Below are 17869 nucleotides of genomic sequence, written 5' to 3' on the forward strand. Positions count from 1 at the left end.
TGACAGGCCCAGACGACAGGCCAGCCGGAATGTGTAAAAAAGTCGTTATCATATGGACAAGTCTAAATGGATGACTTGTTATAAAGATCCGACCCCACAACCATGCGGGACTAAGGCCAAAGAAGAAGAAGAAGAAGAAGAAGAATTCAACTATAGCACATGTCTTTGGACTGTGGGGGAAACCGAAGCACCCAGAGGAAACCATGGGAAACACATAGAATTCAAAAATACCTTTGGCCACAGATATGCGGCTTGTGATATTATGTCAAGATTCATGATGGAAAAAAGTACAGAACAAAACCAAACGTACATCTCACTCACTTTTTACTATGTACAGTTGAAGCCAGAATTATTAGCCCCCTTTTGATTATTTTTTCTTCTTTTTTAAATATTTCCCAAATGATGTGTAACAGAGGAAGGAAATTTTCACAGTACGTCTAATAATATTTTTTCCTCTGGGAAAAGTCTTATTTGTTTTATTTCGGCTTGAACAAAAGCAGTTTTTAATTTTTATAAACACCAATTTAGGGACAAATATATTAGCCCCTTTAAGCTATATTTTTCAGATAATCTACAGAACAAATCACTGTTATACAATAACTTGCCTAATTACTCTAACCCACCTAGTTGACCTAATTAACCTAGTTGAGCCTTTAAATGACACTTTAAGCTGTATTGAAGTGTCTTGAAAAATATCTAGTGAAATATTATTTACTGTCTTCATGGCAAAGATAAAATAAATCAGTTATTAGAAATGAGTTATTAAAACTATTATGTTTAGAAATGTGTTAAAAAAAAACTTCTCTCCGTTAAAGAAAAATTGGGGAAAAAAAATTAAGGGGGCTAATAATTCAGGGGGGCTAATAATTCTAACTTCAACTGTATATGGATTGATTGGGATTCGTTTCAGATCATTTGAATGACAGTTCCCCAAAAAGGAAGTGCAACCCATATGAAACAGTCACGTGTGGAGAAAGGTGGATAGAAAAAAGGGAGAGAAAGAAAGCGTATGGACGGTTCGCTTTGAAAAATAAAAAGAGTGACTGTGTGTGTTTGGGGGGGCCGTGGCACAGCAGGTGGTGGGACTAATGGAAGCCTCTGGCAGTGGAGCTACAGAGTGACTGAGTGTGTGTTTAGTAAAAGGAGGGGGTAATGGGTGGATCCTCTATGGGCTGGAGCCGCTGATGTATCCTTATTGACAGAGCTGCTTCTCGGCCCAACAAGGGGATCTACGGCTCATGGCCACTGCCATGCACAAATGCATGAGAAAGGAGCGACAGAAGTACCGAGGAAAGCCAGGAGGCAGATCTTTAACACACCATGTCCTGCAAAGGCTCTCATCTAATCCTTTTCCCTCCCCCTCTGTACCCCCTACCTAGAACACACTAGTTATTACACACTGCTGCAGGGGATCCATTCACCTTCCATCGGCAGACACACAAACATAGACACTTGGGCAAGCACTGAACAAACTGTTGAGGTCAGACCTTTCATGTCTCCTGTCACCCTTTCATTGACATTCATCATACATCGACACACTGACACTGCAATTTTGAACACGGATAAATTCATATGAGGTCAGCAGATGATCCACTATGTTCTCAACGTGGATTTGTGTACCACATATGCAAAATATTCTTTTTTATTTTATGTGCTCTAATATCTCATCTGCATTTTTGCATTTAAATTTGCGCTTCAAGAGGCACTGCAGGCTAACAGAGACCTTTTCCTAGTCACCATGTCAAGAAATGTCTTGTTATCTTCAGATCCTTGAGGCTGTTTTTTTAATATGAGTACATAGGAATATATGCATTAGTGCAGCACAATCTTTTTGCATATTTTGGTTGAGCATAAAAGGTCTCAAATGTAATGCTCTTTCATGTAAATGTACTTAACATGAAGTTTTCTGATTTGGTTATATTTTAATGGTGCAAATTATTTGTTTAGCTATAAATAAACTACTTCCAAAAAAAAGTACATACAAAAATTGTTTAAAATAAATCATTTTTTGGATATTATTTAAGAACGGAACAAAATTTGAACATGCTGAAAATTAAGATAACTGTATGATAGTATGTGTACGTCTATGTGCACTGTAAAAAATAAAATTAGTAAAATTTAAGTTTAAAAAAATAAATTGCAGCCTTGTTTGTTGAATTCTTTCCATAAAAATTACGGTAATAACGTAAAAATATTTCTACATTTTACAGTAAATTCCTGTGTTTCATTATTTTATAGCCATACATCAAGATTTTGATTTAAAGGGTCAGGAAACACTAAAACACATTTTTTGATATGTTGACCGTCATAAATATGTCCCACATAGCTAAAAACACTAGTAGGACACATACAGTATATATAGCTAAAAGTGAAAATTGTTTGTTTATTTGCGTTGTTTGGAGCCAATTTGTTCTTCTTTTGAAGCTGTGTCACAGCGATGAGTTCATTGTGTAAATTCCAGTGTGGACATTGGCTGTCTGTACCGGCTGGTACAATGTGACATCATTGAGTTTTCAGCACATCTGTTCATTAATTCACGAGAAAGACTTGATTTGAACCAATCAGCGCGCTCTATTGAGAATGAGATGCAACTACCAGTGTTCAGAGAGACACCATGTTGTGTTGCCAACTGTAATACTGCTTTCACACTAGACGCGGTAGAAGTGTCAAGCGCGAGTGATTTACAGTTGAAGTCAGAATCATTAGCCCCCTTTTGATTTTATTTTATTTATTTTTTTTATATTTCCCAAATTATTTTTAACAGAACAAGGAAATTTTCACAGTATGTCTGATATTTTTTTATTCTGGAGAAAGTCTTTTCTAATAGCTTTTTGCGCTAATAATTCAGGGGGGCTAATAATTCTGACTTCAACTGTACATGTTAAGTCAATACAAAAGCGCAAATTGACATCCTGCGGCACGATACGCGCGAATGGAGCGTTTTGCATGTTTGATGTGCTTAACGTATCTTAACGTATAAATCTGAACTTCAGCAGACATTCACGCCACGTTACCCAATCAGGAGCATGCTCTTGTGGGGGCATGATTATGACATAGCGCCAGTTGTTGGTGTCCTGAAGGAAAACATACTCCTGCACACACCGACAACAGTTTATCAAACTGGCCTCAGCTCAGTCAGAAGCACCGCTTAAAGCTTCCATCATCCAGGTTAAGTTTCTGGAAGAGTTTATGAACTCACAAAGCTGGGTAAACCTCTGAAAGGATCTAGTGCACTCAGACACGGCTCCAACTGAATCAATGCTGTTTTTCAGCCATCCTAAAGCACATAAAACACAGTTATTTTCTCAATAAAATCCATGTTAGCAATTTAGCAGCGAAGCTAGAGTCACCAGGCAGACAGAAGCCCTGCCCATCAAACGAATCTGCGTCTGTTGAAGTGAATTTTTCGCATGAACGAAGCGAGTAAACTCAAATGTTTACGCATCTATTTCTATAATGAAACTCCACTTTTCATTCAAACCCTTTCCTCTTTCGCCACTCGACACTGTCACCTAAAAAAAGCTGGACTCACCCACTTTCCTGACTTTTTTTCATGCAAGATGTGTGAAAACGTAAATGTAAATTTTGTTTCACAAAACAACTAAACATAAAAAACAATGGTTCATGTTAATCTACATGCCAGTTTGCATGGCTTGTGTACATGGGTTGTATTAGTTAAGAATTTGTCAAGAGCTTGTAAAATGTCTAAAGGTGTCCAACAAGTGCCAATAATTCTGTAGCTATGACATAAACACAGCATAGTTCTGATGCAACTTGTTTATGATGTCAGGGCTAAATTGCCATGGTGAAACTATTATAAGAAATATTTTGTGACAACACATCTTGTGACATCATGTTTAGTTTATATGTTTTTTTTTGTAAATGTTATGTTTATATTTTAGTTGAACAAGTGTTTGTTAAGAAGCTTTTCAGGGGTCTAACTTTAACTTTGGTGCGCAACAGGATCCGAATGGCATTGTTTGCAATTTAAATAAACCACAGCAATTGCACTGGAGTTCATTTAAAAGAAATCAAGGCTACAAAATGTGAACACATCATAACAATTATTCTTTTGGGAAGCTGACTAAATGTTTTAAACCAGAATTTATAGCTGTTTAAGAAGTATTTTGCTGTGGAAGACTCAGAATGTTTCTGGAAGAAATGAAACCAAATGTAATTCTGCAATTTTGATTTATAAATGGAAACAATTCTCATATTTCGATGCATTGATTACACAAACAAAAATTACTGGCTTAAACCATATCATATGGCTTTATAGCAATAAAATCACAGATTGCACACTGTGAAAAAATCTGTACAATAAATGACTGCATATTTTAACAGAATTGTTCCCTACTACAAGTGTTCCGGGTGTTTGTCCATTTATATACATTTTTGAATTAAATTATGGGACCAGCATCGCAGCTCAGACAGAGCTTGAAGGACACCGGGACATAGGTCTTCATCTGTTTTCCTCTGGTAAGTATGATTTTTAAGAAATATCACAATATTTTAGTTAAAAGACTGCTTTATTACATTTTATCATTATTTTAAATAATTATTGTCTTGTCTGAACCGCCCATGGAAAGTACAACGATTACGTTAAATATTGTTAATAAGAACAAACTTTTTTTTTTCATTAAAGTCAAACTGTACAATAAGTCGTTAAAAGTAATACAAACTTTCCCAGAGATGGGTTGTGGCTGGAAGGGCGACACTGCTGTGGTGATCCCGGATAAATAAAGGGACTAAGCCAAGAAGAAAATGAATGAATGAATGAAGTAATACAAACAAGCATTTACCTAATGATTTTTTTTAATCCTTTTGTGTGTTTTCCTCATCAGTAAATATGCTGTTAAAGTTGTTTGTCCATATTTTTTGTGACAACCCACTCCTCGCCACTCGCTTAGTCTGACAGGATTAATGACATTACTAATGTATCATCCAGCTGTATATCTTGTGAATGAACTGTAAGAAATACAGAGAATAGTTTTTTAAAGGCTAAGCAAGCTGAACAGAATTCCATGTTTAAAAAAAAAAAAAAAAAAAAAAAAAAAAAAACTTGTCTGAATCAATAATTCAAACAACCAAGTGCTTTTCCAATAGTTCAGTCTTACACAGCTTACTTGGAAAAAAGCAAGCTTTCCGGCCTTGATCAAAAATAACACTAACCGAGGATGAATGTGGATGCATTTGCATGTATTTTAATTCGGTCTTTCATTAAATGAAAGAGGAAGCTTATGTAACTGATGTGTTTGGACAGCATGTATAGTTACGGGATGTTATTTTTGTAACAATATTTATGAGCGTGTGGTTGTTGCTGTGTCAAAACAGAAAGATGCATCATATTTACTCAACAACATACATTATAATAGACGACGAGCGACGCACAGATTTATTCACGAATGAAGCAGTGTACATATACAAACACGCATCCATATGCAGCGCGTTAGTATCCAACAGAAACATACTAACAAATATAATAATATAAATAAATTAAATAAAACCCTGACAGATGAAAGAACAAAACAAAAACAGAGAGGTCATGAATATGGAACGCATCATTTTCTATTTGATATAAATATTCATCACACAGCGATTAGGATGTCATGACGCTGTTATTGGTTTCAACATGATTCCGAATTTTAAAAAAAATAGAAAAGAGGAAGAAAAAGCCTCTCAAGCTTGATTAATCTCATCAGGACATCATCAATAATGGATGTCTCCAATCATGAGAGTGGGAACTTATTCTCCTGCTGCGTCAAGGACTCACCACTCAGAAGGGGGCTTTACCTTATAGATCTGCACCCCATAATATTCACGCTGGGCAGCCTCATAGAGCCCGCTTCAGACACACACTACAGTAACGGATGAGCTCACATGGAGACTCGTTTTGTTCACATTGATTTGCTCTTTCTGTGTTTCGCCTTAAATGTGTGCCGAGAAAGGCCCTCTGGTGTAAGAGTTATGGTATAAAGCGTTAAATCGTAAGCTGTTCAAACTCGTGTTTGATTTCATCAAGCGTAACAGTGACCACCCACTTTCTTCAGAAGCCTTGGTTTTAAGACATTTTTCCCTATTCATTTTCTCCATATGCAGGGATTTATAAAAAATCTTCACCAAGGACTGTAAAACATGAACATGAGCCAGCTCTGAGATGATGCTCAACGTTACGACTTTTGAAGTTATATGTTTAAACATTTTATGAAAATGAGGAAAAACCAAATAAGCCATGAATTTGTAGTCAATGGACTAAAATCCCTTAAAGCATTGAGAAGGATTTAAATTAAAATAAAAGCAAAAACACATTAGTCTATGAAACAAAGTTATAAAATCACTTAATAATAAAATGTATCAAATAGAAATAAATGAAACTTGTGATTTCTAATTGTTTATTTATCAATTAATACAAATGTATTAATTAAACTGGTTTAAATTATACCTGGATTGTAGACAGCAATGTGTTCAAATTAACAGTGTGATGTCAACACTTCAAAAATGCAAATTAGGTGTACCACGAGGCTTAATATTGGGACCATTGCTTTTCTGTTTGTATATAAATCTATCTGAAAGTTGCAATGAGGTTGGTGGTCAAAAGTATGCAGATGATACAATTATTTATATAACAGCAGAAACTTTACAGAAGGCTGCAAACATGTTAACCAAGCAACTGGTCCGTATTTCCCACTGGCTGCAGGACAACTGTTTAGCTTAATTACAACAAAACAGTTTCAATGTGTATTTCCTTAAAAACCAGAGCAGTAGATATATTTAAAATCCAAACTGACCAAAAGGAAATCAAGGAAGTGAGTGAAATTAAAAACCTACAGTAGATGTCATCATAGACTCAAAGCATACGTTTGATGGCCATATTAAGAAAATGTCTAAGACTATAAAGGCAAATTTAAACTGTTTTCATATCATAAGACCATATATATCTCTTAAAGCAACTCAGCCAGTTGTTAGGCCTGTGTCTTCACAAATAAACTTTAAAAGTAATGGATCAGAAACCAATACAATGGCACCATTGTCAAATTCTTAAAAATACAACTTAAGTTTTGAAGTTTTTTTTTTTTTTTAAGTTTTCTTTTTAAAAAATTATGTTAAGTGTATACATTGTCTTTCCCCTAAAGTAGTCTGTGAGTTGATAAAAAAAAAAAAATTCAGCAGTGGTGGGGCGAAAACTAGAGGGAGTAAGTGGGAATTGTAGAATCCGCAGATGCAGAACTGCTGTGTTCACATCTATGGAATGCTATGCCTGTTGATTTAAAGTTACAATCAGAACTCCCAGTTTTTTTCTGTAAAGTTAAAAGAATAGTTAAAAATATTTACAGCAATGTGAGCATTAAGTATTATTCTTTCAGGTTGGTCACGTTTACTTTTTAGTTACAGATTGACTTGCATTTTATGTTTGTGGCTCTGTGTATATTGTACATGTTCGTTGTTGTGTTTTATTCTTGATTGTTTGATTTATTTTTTAAATGTAAAGCCTAACCAGGGACGAGGGCTGCAAGTTATCTTTATGCTATATGCCTTATGTACACAACATCTGTTATTTTTGTATAACGATGTCAAGTGTATTGTCCCTGTAAAATAAACAAGCAAATAAAAAAATATTGCATTGCATAATAAAAAGTAATTCATTCATTGCATTTCCACTGTTGCACATTTTTGTTGATAATTTGGACATGTAAAACTTCAGGCCTATACACTCATATGATCTGATCAGATCCAAGCAGCATTTATATTGAATGTCATTCAAGAGTTCACACTTAGCTGATGATTGATTATAAAGCGTGTTTGGCACGCTGTCACAAAAAAGAGCCCAGAGCTCAGAAGATCCTCGAGTCCGGGGCTCCGGAAAGAGAGGAGTCTGAGCTCAGGTAAGACTAGAAGGCTCCCCTGAGTTTGTTCTTTCAGCCTATTCCTTGATTATTAGGGGTTGCCACTGCAGAGTGAACCACCAACTATACCAGCATGTGTTTATTTGGAGAATGCCCAGTACTAAAACTTTTTAAAACTTTAGACTGTGAGAGGAAACCAGAGTACCCGGGTGAAACCCACGTGAGCACGGGGAGAACATGTAAACTCCACACAGAAAAGCCAACTTTTCCAGTCGGGACTCAGAACAGTGACCTTCTTGCTATGAGGTAACAGTGCTAACCACTAAGCCGCCGTGTCGCCCTATTCTGAGTTAATCAAGGAAAGAGGGGGAGGAGTAGCGGTGGATGACGGGATTCTTCAAGATCACAATGACCAAGGTAAGAAACTCTGGTTATTTATGTACGTTTGGATTCGTCTGATTGGTAAATCATGATGATAATGCAGGACCAGCTGTGGTCAATCATAAGCACGTAATTCTTTCGAAATATTTTTTTATGTAAACTTCACTTTGTAGCACACACTCTACAAATGCTGGGTTGTTGTAGCTCATTGTAGGAACAAATATAGACAAACCCAACTGGGTTAAAAAGTGTCATTTCAGTTTCATTAAAACAATTAAACCAGAATTTTTTGGAGTGCACATACACAGTAATTTGACAATTTTAACTCAGTAGAACATTTTACATTTGAAAACTAAGGGCTTGTGTAATACTATTAATATATATTACTGGCACATTTGGATAATTAGTGTCCTTGATGTACAAGAAAACAATTATTTTAACTTTAAATAGTAGCTTTGTCATTTTTATAGTTGTTCCATTGCAAGCTTTATTGTAACTGTGTGCATGTGCTGATGAATAAAACTTTGATATTGTACCTTAAAAATATGAAAATGCAGAGGTGTTTTTTTTTTTCTTAAGTAGAGTATTAAAGAAGATTTTACATCTTATTTAACTTTTGTTTTCTATTTATCTTCTTTAACTGTGGTCTTTGGTGATACATGGCTATTGACTAGTGAAAAATTTACTGACTAGAGAATGAATTCCTGGGCAGCACGTGGCTCACTAGTTCAAGTCCCGGCATTTCTGTGTGGAGTTTGCATGTTCTCCCCGTCTTTGCGTGGGTCCAAAGACATGCACTTTAGGTGAATTGGGTAAGCTAAATTGGCTGTAGTGAGTGTGTGAATGTGAGTGGGTATGAGTGTTCCCGAGTACTGAGTTGCAGCTGGAAGAGCATCCGCTGCATAAAACATATGCTGGATAATTTGGTGGTTTATTCCTCTGAAATAGAGACTAAGCCAATGGAGAATGAATGATTGGATGAATAAATTCCTAGTGAATAGTTACTGGGACTTTAAGAATAAAAAAATGGCTCCTGATTATAAATTGAGTTCTAATGAAGTGAAATGATCAGTCTATGCAGGAAACTGTACCTTATGTAATACATTATTATTACTATTATTAATCCACAGCCTCAAACAGTCCTAAATAAAGAAAACATCTTTTGAATTGGCTTTTTACAGTGAACTAGATTAACAACCTATCCAAACCAATTGAATTTTGTGAGGATCTACAAATGTACTCAATCAAAACTCACTTTCAGACATGCCTGGCAGACACTCTAAAACTCACTTTCAGACATGCCCGGCAGACACTCTAACTCAAAACGAGACTATTTACTTTATTTGCTTTATGCCATTATTTAGCAATTTAATAATATACTTGCATAAACATCACATCATTGCATGTTTGCACAAACAAGTCAGAAAGAAACAGTTTGCTAGATGAACTGCAGGCAATTGTCTCGCAAATATGTCATTTCACTTTAAAAGACATCTGTATCTGTATCATCCTAAGCCACTGGTATAAATGAGATTTTACGTGTGTGCGCTGTAAAATAATTAAATAATTAACTCCAACTAATTACTAGTTCCACAAATTTTTCACATTCACTCTACAGTATTTCTCTCTTCAAAATATTACTTGACATGTTTGTTTTTTCTTCGATAGGCCCAAATCAGACTCAGACTTTGAAAGATTGTATAATATTAGATGGATTTTCCTTTATTAGTCCTGTATACATGGGCCATTCTGAATGTTCACTGATTTTATAATAATCCTTTATTTATCTATTTAAACTTACTATGCTTTTGACAATAGTCATAGTCTTCATAACTAAACCCAAACAGGAAAGTTAGTTAAACTTAGATATTTTTGCTATTCCAAAATGTCTAAATGAAGGTAGCAGTCGACTTGCATTATATGATCCACCAAGGATTCTCACTTCAACATTCATTAAAAAATATTTTAAGAGTTCAGATGTAAACACCCCTAAATGCCATCGGAAATTTTATCTTAGAATGAAAATTCTTCTCATTTTTCCTGTGTGTAGGTATATATTTTTCACTTTTATAGTGATGAAAAGGTTATTTTCATTAAGACTAAAGTAAAATAATAGCATATAAACAGGAGGCTGACAAAAAAATATTAATTTTGCTAGAAAACTTTAGATTGTATTAAAAGGTTTTTGTATCTGAACTCTTCATTAAAAGAGAAGCAAACATATAGTACAAAAATAAGAGTGCAAAAGCTACTGAACTATACAAAATAGTATTATCCAAATAAACTAAAAGCTCAATTCATAGATTTACATGTCAGCTGTAAGAGTAAATGCCTTTTTTAAACTACAGACAGAATGACTGTGACCCTGCAGTCTAGTAAACACAGCGCTTTAGCTCAAATACGAGTCTACTGATATGATGTTGAATTAGTCCTGAAGCCACAGGGCTAGAGATGCTCCAGAGACGCTCTACTCTGCTCTGCTCTGCTCAGGCCGGTCCTCCTCCCCCATTCATGAGCTCAGAGTTTCCCCGCAGGCCTCGGCTGACAGACAGATAATGCAGGAGTCCTGCTCTGAAAGGGCTGAGCTGAAAGAAGCATTTCACTGCTGGCTTGCTGGAGTGTGGAGCACATCACTCTCCTCAACGTCTAGACTTTCCTTCACATAAAGCTCACTCCGTTGAACTTAAAAGCTTTACACACTTCTTTCTCTTTATATCTTCTGCTTGGTTGTTTTGCCCTGCAGGTCTAACATGTTCCTATAAGCCGCAGTGTACAGTAGCCTATGAATCCTTATTTCAACCCTATCTCACCTTATAAGGCACTGTTATCATTAATTACATTTAGAACTTAAAAAAAAAAGAAGTATTCTAAGTTTTCTAAATTATTTAAAATGAGGCATTATTTTAATGAAATTCCACTTATACATTTTAAATTTACACTGAAATCTGAGGAAACACATTAGGTCACAATTCATGATAATAACAAACCATTAACGCACACCACTAGCCTAATAAACTTGTAATTAACTGTTTATTAATAATTGGTAAAGTAAAAGTTGGGTTTAGGTTTTGGGAAGTAAACCAGAATAAGATCATACTTTATAACTACTAATGAACAGTTAATAACTTAATAATAGACAGGTTGTGACCTAAACTAAAGTGTTACCAAATGTCAATACTGGATGAAGTCAGATTTGTATTTCTTTTCTTTTTTTTTCACAAATTAGCGTCAAAGATTTTTACAGAGAAGATTTTAGCACTCCAAATTAAAGAATTAGGATTAAAAATAATAATGAATAAATACATGTATAGGGCGAGGCAGTGGTGCAGTAGGTAGTGCTGTCGCCTCACAGCAAGACGGCCGCTGGTTCCAACCTCGCTCAGTTGGAATTTCTGTGTGGAGTTTGCATGTTCTCCCTGCCTTCATGTGGGTTTCCTCCGGTTGAATTGGGTAGGCTAAATTGTCCGTAGTGTATGTGTGTGTGTGAATGTGTGTGTGGATGTTTCCCAGAGGAAGCTGGAAGGGCATCCGCTGTGTAAAAACTTGCTGGATAATCTGGCAGTACATTCCGCTGTGGTGACAAGAAAATGAATATATATATATATATATATATATATATATATATATATATATATATATATATATATATATATATATATATATATATGTGTGTGTGTGTGTGTGTGTGTGTGTGTGTGTGTGTGTGGTTGTGTGTGTGTGTGTGTGTGTGTGCAAAAAGTGCTTTTCTACCTAAAGTTTTTGTCTTGGTTCTAGTCCAATTATTTAAAGATTCTTACCCTAAGATTTATTTTATACACATAAAATATTGTCTTTTTTTTTTTAGAAATTATATGTCAAAATTACGTGAGCTTTTTGTTTAAGCAAGCCAAATACTCTGCCAATGTGGTTAGCAAAATATTCCTATTTCAAAGAGAAAACAAGGACCAGATATCCTAAACAGCACTCAAAAAAATGACTCTGGCTACTTGTTCAAACTACTTATTTATGATGAGTAAAACACGATTCTTGAGGGTTTGTGTGGGATAACTTTTTTTTTCTTTTTTGACAGTGAAATTAATGACCGCAAACACTACAGGTTGATTTTGGTAATGGCCAACACAGTCTACAAAGAGCAGGCCTAAACATGTGGCCAACTTGTGTCCTTAGACCACAAAACCAGTCATATGGGTCCATTTTTTGAAATTGAGATTCATACATCATCTAAGAGCTGAATAAATAATGCTTCTTTTGACGTTTGGCTTATTAGGATAGGACAATATTTGGCAAAGATAAATTATAGGCTAATCTGGAATAAAAAAAAAAACAATAAATACTGAGGGGTGGCCCAGTGACGCAGTGGCTTGCACTGTCGTTTCACAGCAAGAAGGTCGCTGGTTCAAGCCTGGACTGGGTCAGTTGGCATTTCTGTGTGAAATTTGAATGTTCTTCCTGTGTTCACGTGGGTTTTCCTCCGGGTGCTCCTGTTTCCTCCACAAGTCTAAAGACATGCACTATAGCTGAATTGGGTAAGCTAAATTGTCCGTAGTGTATGCGTGTGAATGAAAATGTACAGTGTTTCCCAGTAAGGGAAGTTTTCCGGGAGAAATAACAAAATGGGAGGGCGGCGGGAGATTGGTATAAAATACGGGGGACACCCAGAAAAAACAGGAGTGTTGGCAGGTAAGTAGTGAATGCATACTTATTAGAAATTAAGTTTTGATACATTTACTGGAGGACATTTAAAATATGAAAGACAGATAACCTTTACTTAATATTCTGATGATTTTCGACTTCAAATAAAAATCTATAATTTTTAAATAATAACAATTTTTGGCCGTGGAGTTAAATATATTAAACCATAAATCTGGTTTTGTGGTCCAGAGTCAAATTTAGTTGTACTGAACTAAATATATTTTATCTCCTCCACATTTCATTCACATTTATCTTTGCCTATATCACCTCACTAAATGGAGGGACTTACTGCAGAATATTAAGTATGTTTTCTGCAACCCTTCTTGAAGAGATCTGATTAGCATTCTTTGTACCCTAACATGACAGCTCTCAGATCTCACTTGGTTACGGGCGCATTTGGGCTTTTTGTTTCACTTTGTATAAACCATGAAACTGTCATCACAAAGATGCAGTAGTGACATGTGTCTGATTTTTGCATGGTTTAAATTTCACATGACAGAATCAGATGCTAAGATCAAAACAAAAACATCACACCTTCCTCATCCTGCAGATTCCTTCAGAGGTCTACAACAGTGCTGTTTGTGGTCTTATATCCATTTAAATATGAACAAAGACAGTAAACGCGTCTGTTGTGAGTGCATGCAGTGTTAAACCTGCAAATGCCAGTAGACTCCCTTCACCAGGGCATATTTAGCATTTCTGAGTCTCAGACCAGGAGCAGTAACATTTGTGCAGAGAAAAGGACACATGGAGCCTACCCACATTCCTGAAGGTCCTCAGGATCTGCCAAAGGGATGTTTTAATTTCTGTCAGTGTGGTTCATTTGCTTATGAGTGTACAAAGTTACATTTCTATAATGGCCTTTCATGTATGGCCATTTTTTAAAATTAAAAAAGGGAATAGAAAGAAGAGATTCATGACCAAACATTCAATTAATTCAGCAAAACTGATTTCAATGGTGTTGATAATATGAACTGCATCTTGAGCATCAAATAATCATTTTAGGATAATTATTGAAGAATAATGTGCCTCTAAAACTGTATAACACTCCTGAAAAAATAGTTTTGAATCACTGGAATAAAGAAAATAGAAGACAGTTTATTTTGAATGTGTATTAAATCATCAAAATATTGATGACACTTTACAACAAGGGTGTCAAATTCCATTCTTGGAGGGCTGCAGCCTTGCACAGTTAAGTTCACAACACACTTACAGTACCTGTAGATTTTAATAAGCCTGAAGGACTTAATTAGTTTTAACAGGTGTGTTTAATTAGGGTTGGAAATTAACTGTGCCGAGCTGCGGCCCTATAGGAACTGAGTTTAACACCTGTATTTTATAATGTTTTCATTAGTTAATGTATTTACTAACATGAATTAATAATGAATAATATTTTACAGCATTCATTAGTTTAACATTAATTAATTAATTAATTAATCAAAATTCTAATTCATGCTTGTTTTTAGCTAATAAACTCTTAGCTAAAATGAACAATGAACAACTTTATTTTGATTAATGTCATTAACATAGATAAATAAAGACTGATATAAATGTTTAGTTCATTGTTTGTTCATGTTAGCAAATACTGTATATTAACTAATGTCAACTAATTGAACCTTATTGTAAATTGTTAGCAATATTACTTATCTTTAAATGCAGCCTAGGTGAGAATGAGAGAGTGTTTAAAAAATAAAATAAATAAATATCAATAATGAATAATATTTTAGTATATTAATTTATTTGTATGAATATTTCTTCCTAATTTTAAATCAAAATGCTATTATTTAGATTTATTATTTGCCTAAAATAGCAAAAACGTGCCATGTGTTTAGACATTTATATAATAAATGCATTATTTGTATATACATATTATTGTTATTATTACTTAAATGTTTTAAAATAGGCTACTCCTGCTCACCAAAGCTGTATTTATTTGATAAAAAAATATTATACAAATTGAAAAATTGTAATATGTTATTGCAATAAAAAATAACTGTTCAAAAGTTAATTAAATTTAGTCCTTTATTCCAGTGAATTTAAAGCTTCATTACTGCAGTCTTCAGTCGCGCGATCCTTCAGAAATCACTCAAAAATTATTATTATTATTATTATTATTATTATTATTATTATTATTATTAATGGTAATAAAAGCAATGATGACTGGAGTAATAATTACATTTAAAAAACTACATAAGAAAGCAGTTTTTTTTTTTTTATAAATATTTAACAATTTAGCTTATTTTTGTTTACATTTAATAATTGCCACTTTAAAAAAAAAAAAAAGAAAAAAAACTGACCCCAAACTTTTGACCAGTAGTTTATAAATAACGCCCTAATTCCAATGTTTTAACTTCAGAAAGGTTAACACATATAAACATAAAACATCTGCTATAATATTAACTTTGGCATGTTAATTGCATTTTAATACTGGCAGAGTGATCAGCATGTCACCAGGCTGTCAGTACCAATGCTATTAATTAAAGACTTTAAAGAGTTCAAAGATCCCATCAAAATTACGTTTACGAGTCAAAGACACCCAACACTCAGGTGTGTGTTAGATGCAGCAGGTGTCGGAATAATGAAGCTGGAGGTGATATCACTGTTTCAGCAGCCTGAGCTGTAATTATGTTAGAGTGACACAAGCACAGTATATTGGTTACCTCATTACTCAGCTAAAATATATAGCTGCTCTATGTTGTATAGTGTAGTAGAGGATCCACCCCTGCTCTGTGGGATCACCGTTTCAGCTCTGCTACATTTGTGTGTGTCCTGTTGAGAATACTGTCTGAAGTGGACCCAAATATTTCTTTCTTTCTTTCTTTCTTTCTTTCTTTCTTTCTTTCTTTCTTTCTTTCTTTCTTTCTTTCTTTCTTTCTTTCTTTCTTTCTTTCTTTCTTTCTTTCTTTCTTTCTTTTTCTTTCTTTCTTTCTTTCTTTTTGCAGATTTAGTTTTATTTTGTGGCATAGGATATTTGCCCATAATTTCCCCAACATTTTGAATTATAAACAAACAAACAAACAAACAAATAAACAAATAAATAAATAAATAAATAATCATCACTCTTTATCCTTTGGTTTAGTCTTAGGTTTTTTAATGCTTGCCACAGCAAAAACAGCTTCCTGGCACTTCTCTACTAGCTCCTTGAACTTTGAGCGTTTCCTTTCATTTGCCTTTTCCATCCACTTTTCAAGCAAAAAAAAAAAAACTGTAAATAAATAAATAAAACTATTTGAAATTATACAATTATAAACAATAATGTTAAATTGTATCAATAGATTATATAAAGCTGAACAAAACAAATTTAGGAACCCTTCAAAATACATTTTATTTTTTATTTACATTTTGTTATTCAAACTTTTAACTATTATTTATTAAACAAAAATAAATTGTGAGAAACCTTAAAACATGTTTGATTCATTTTTCTAGCTTTTTTCTTAATAAAATTAAAAACATTTTTTTTAACTCATTCAAAATTCACAGTAAAAAATCTGATTTGTTTCTACAAGTCCAGACTACTACAATTCAGTCCACTATCTTGCTGAATTCCCATTACATGAATAAAATGATCTGGATTCCCACATGCTCCCACCAGACACCCTGTCCAAAGCTCACAAAGATCATTACATTACACACAGCAACAGACAAAACACCAACAAGGGGGAGGCCAGAGATTAAAATTCAGCCAATTCACTTGCTATACATGCACAGACTGGGCAGACCAGATTATAGACGGGCGTCTTAACTTGCCATAGATAAAGCACCAGGAGAGGCCAGATTACCAATCAACTCATCACTAATTACATGCGGCCTGCAGGCAGAGACACAGCAGATTAAGCTGAAAACTCTCCCTCAGACTGGATTTAATGACTGGACACACCAGCAGCTCCAGTCTGCTCATCCAACAAAGATGATTTACTCCACTTGCTATCTCACTTTCTCCGTAGTGATGTACACATTCAGTTTAGCTGTTGCACGTTGCGTCATATACTGTAGGAGTCATTTTGTATTAAGTTTTACAGCATCATAAATTGTCTGCTTTCTGAAAAAAGGATTCAAGTATTTATTTATTTATTGGCATGTAATGGTTCCACAAGAGTAAGGACAGAAACATTTGTCTGTATTGCAGAGAAAAACAGATTTATGAGAGCAGATTCATTTAAAGATTCATTTAAAAAAGAAGGAAAGAATAAGGAGTATTTATCTGATTTAACCCCTTTGATGTTAAACACACACAGGGACAGACCTGGTGAACAAAATGCACCAATGTGTTAATTTGCTAATATTATTTGTTGATTATTTTGTTGCTGTTATTTATTTATTTTACATTCTGTTCATTAAATTACCTACAAACGCTGCATTAAAATTTCTGCATAGAAATGCTGCATTAAACTGTTTACAATAATTCTTAAATGTATTAATATTAATTTTTAAAATTATTATGGTAAATTATTGACAAAATTAGTACCATAATCAACATTTACATAATAATAATAATAATAATAATATTAATAGTAATAATAATTAATTCATTTTCTTTTCGTCTTAGTCCCTTAATTAATCTGGGGTTGCCACAGCAGAATGAACCCCCAACTTATCCAGCATATGTTTTACGCAGTGGATGCCCTTCCAGCTGCAACCCATCACTGGGTAACACCCACACACTCTCATTTACACAAATACACTAAGGACAATTTAGCTTACGTGGGGAAACCGAAGCACCCGGAGGAAACACGTGGGAACACAGGAGAACATGCAAACCCCACACAGAAATACCGAATCACTGACCTTCTTGCTTTGAGGTGACAGTGCTACCCACTGCGCCACCATGCCACCCAATAATGATATTAATAATAATATTAATAATAATAATAATCATCATCATCATCATTATTTATATTGTATTGTTATTATTAATATTATTTATATTTTATTTTCATTTAAATTGTATTGTT

The 17869-nt window shown here is 34.3% G+C and overlaps 1 long non-coding RNA gene across 5 annotated transcripts in view; it reads right to left on the reverse strand.

The window, feature by feature from the left end:
• The window catches only part of LOC141385815 (uncharacterized), a 93122-nt gene that overhangs the window by 54198 nt on the left and 21055 nt on the right, over positions 1 to 17869 (reverse strand). The window contains exon 3 of one of the 5 annotated variants that reach the window (XR_012406866.1): positions 9576 to 11767. The exons of the other annotated variants lie outside the window; for them this stretch is intronic. This is a non-coding gene — a long non-coding RNA (uncharacterized lncRNA). Of the gene's footprint in view, positions 1 to 9575; positions 11768 to 17869 lie in introns of those variants that run through there. 5 annotated transcript variants of the gene reach the window in all.

Source organism: Danio rerio, chromosome 5 (assembly GCF_049306965.1).
Source record: "Danio rerio strain Tuebingen ecotype United States chromosome 5, GRCz12tu, whole genome shotgun sequence".
In the NCBI taxonomy this organism is placed as follows: Eukaryota; Metazoa; Chordata; class Actinopteri; order Cypriniformes; family Danionidae; genus Danio; species Danio rerio.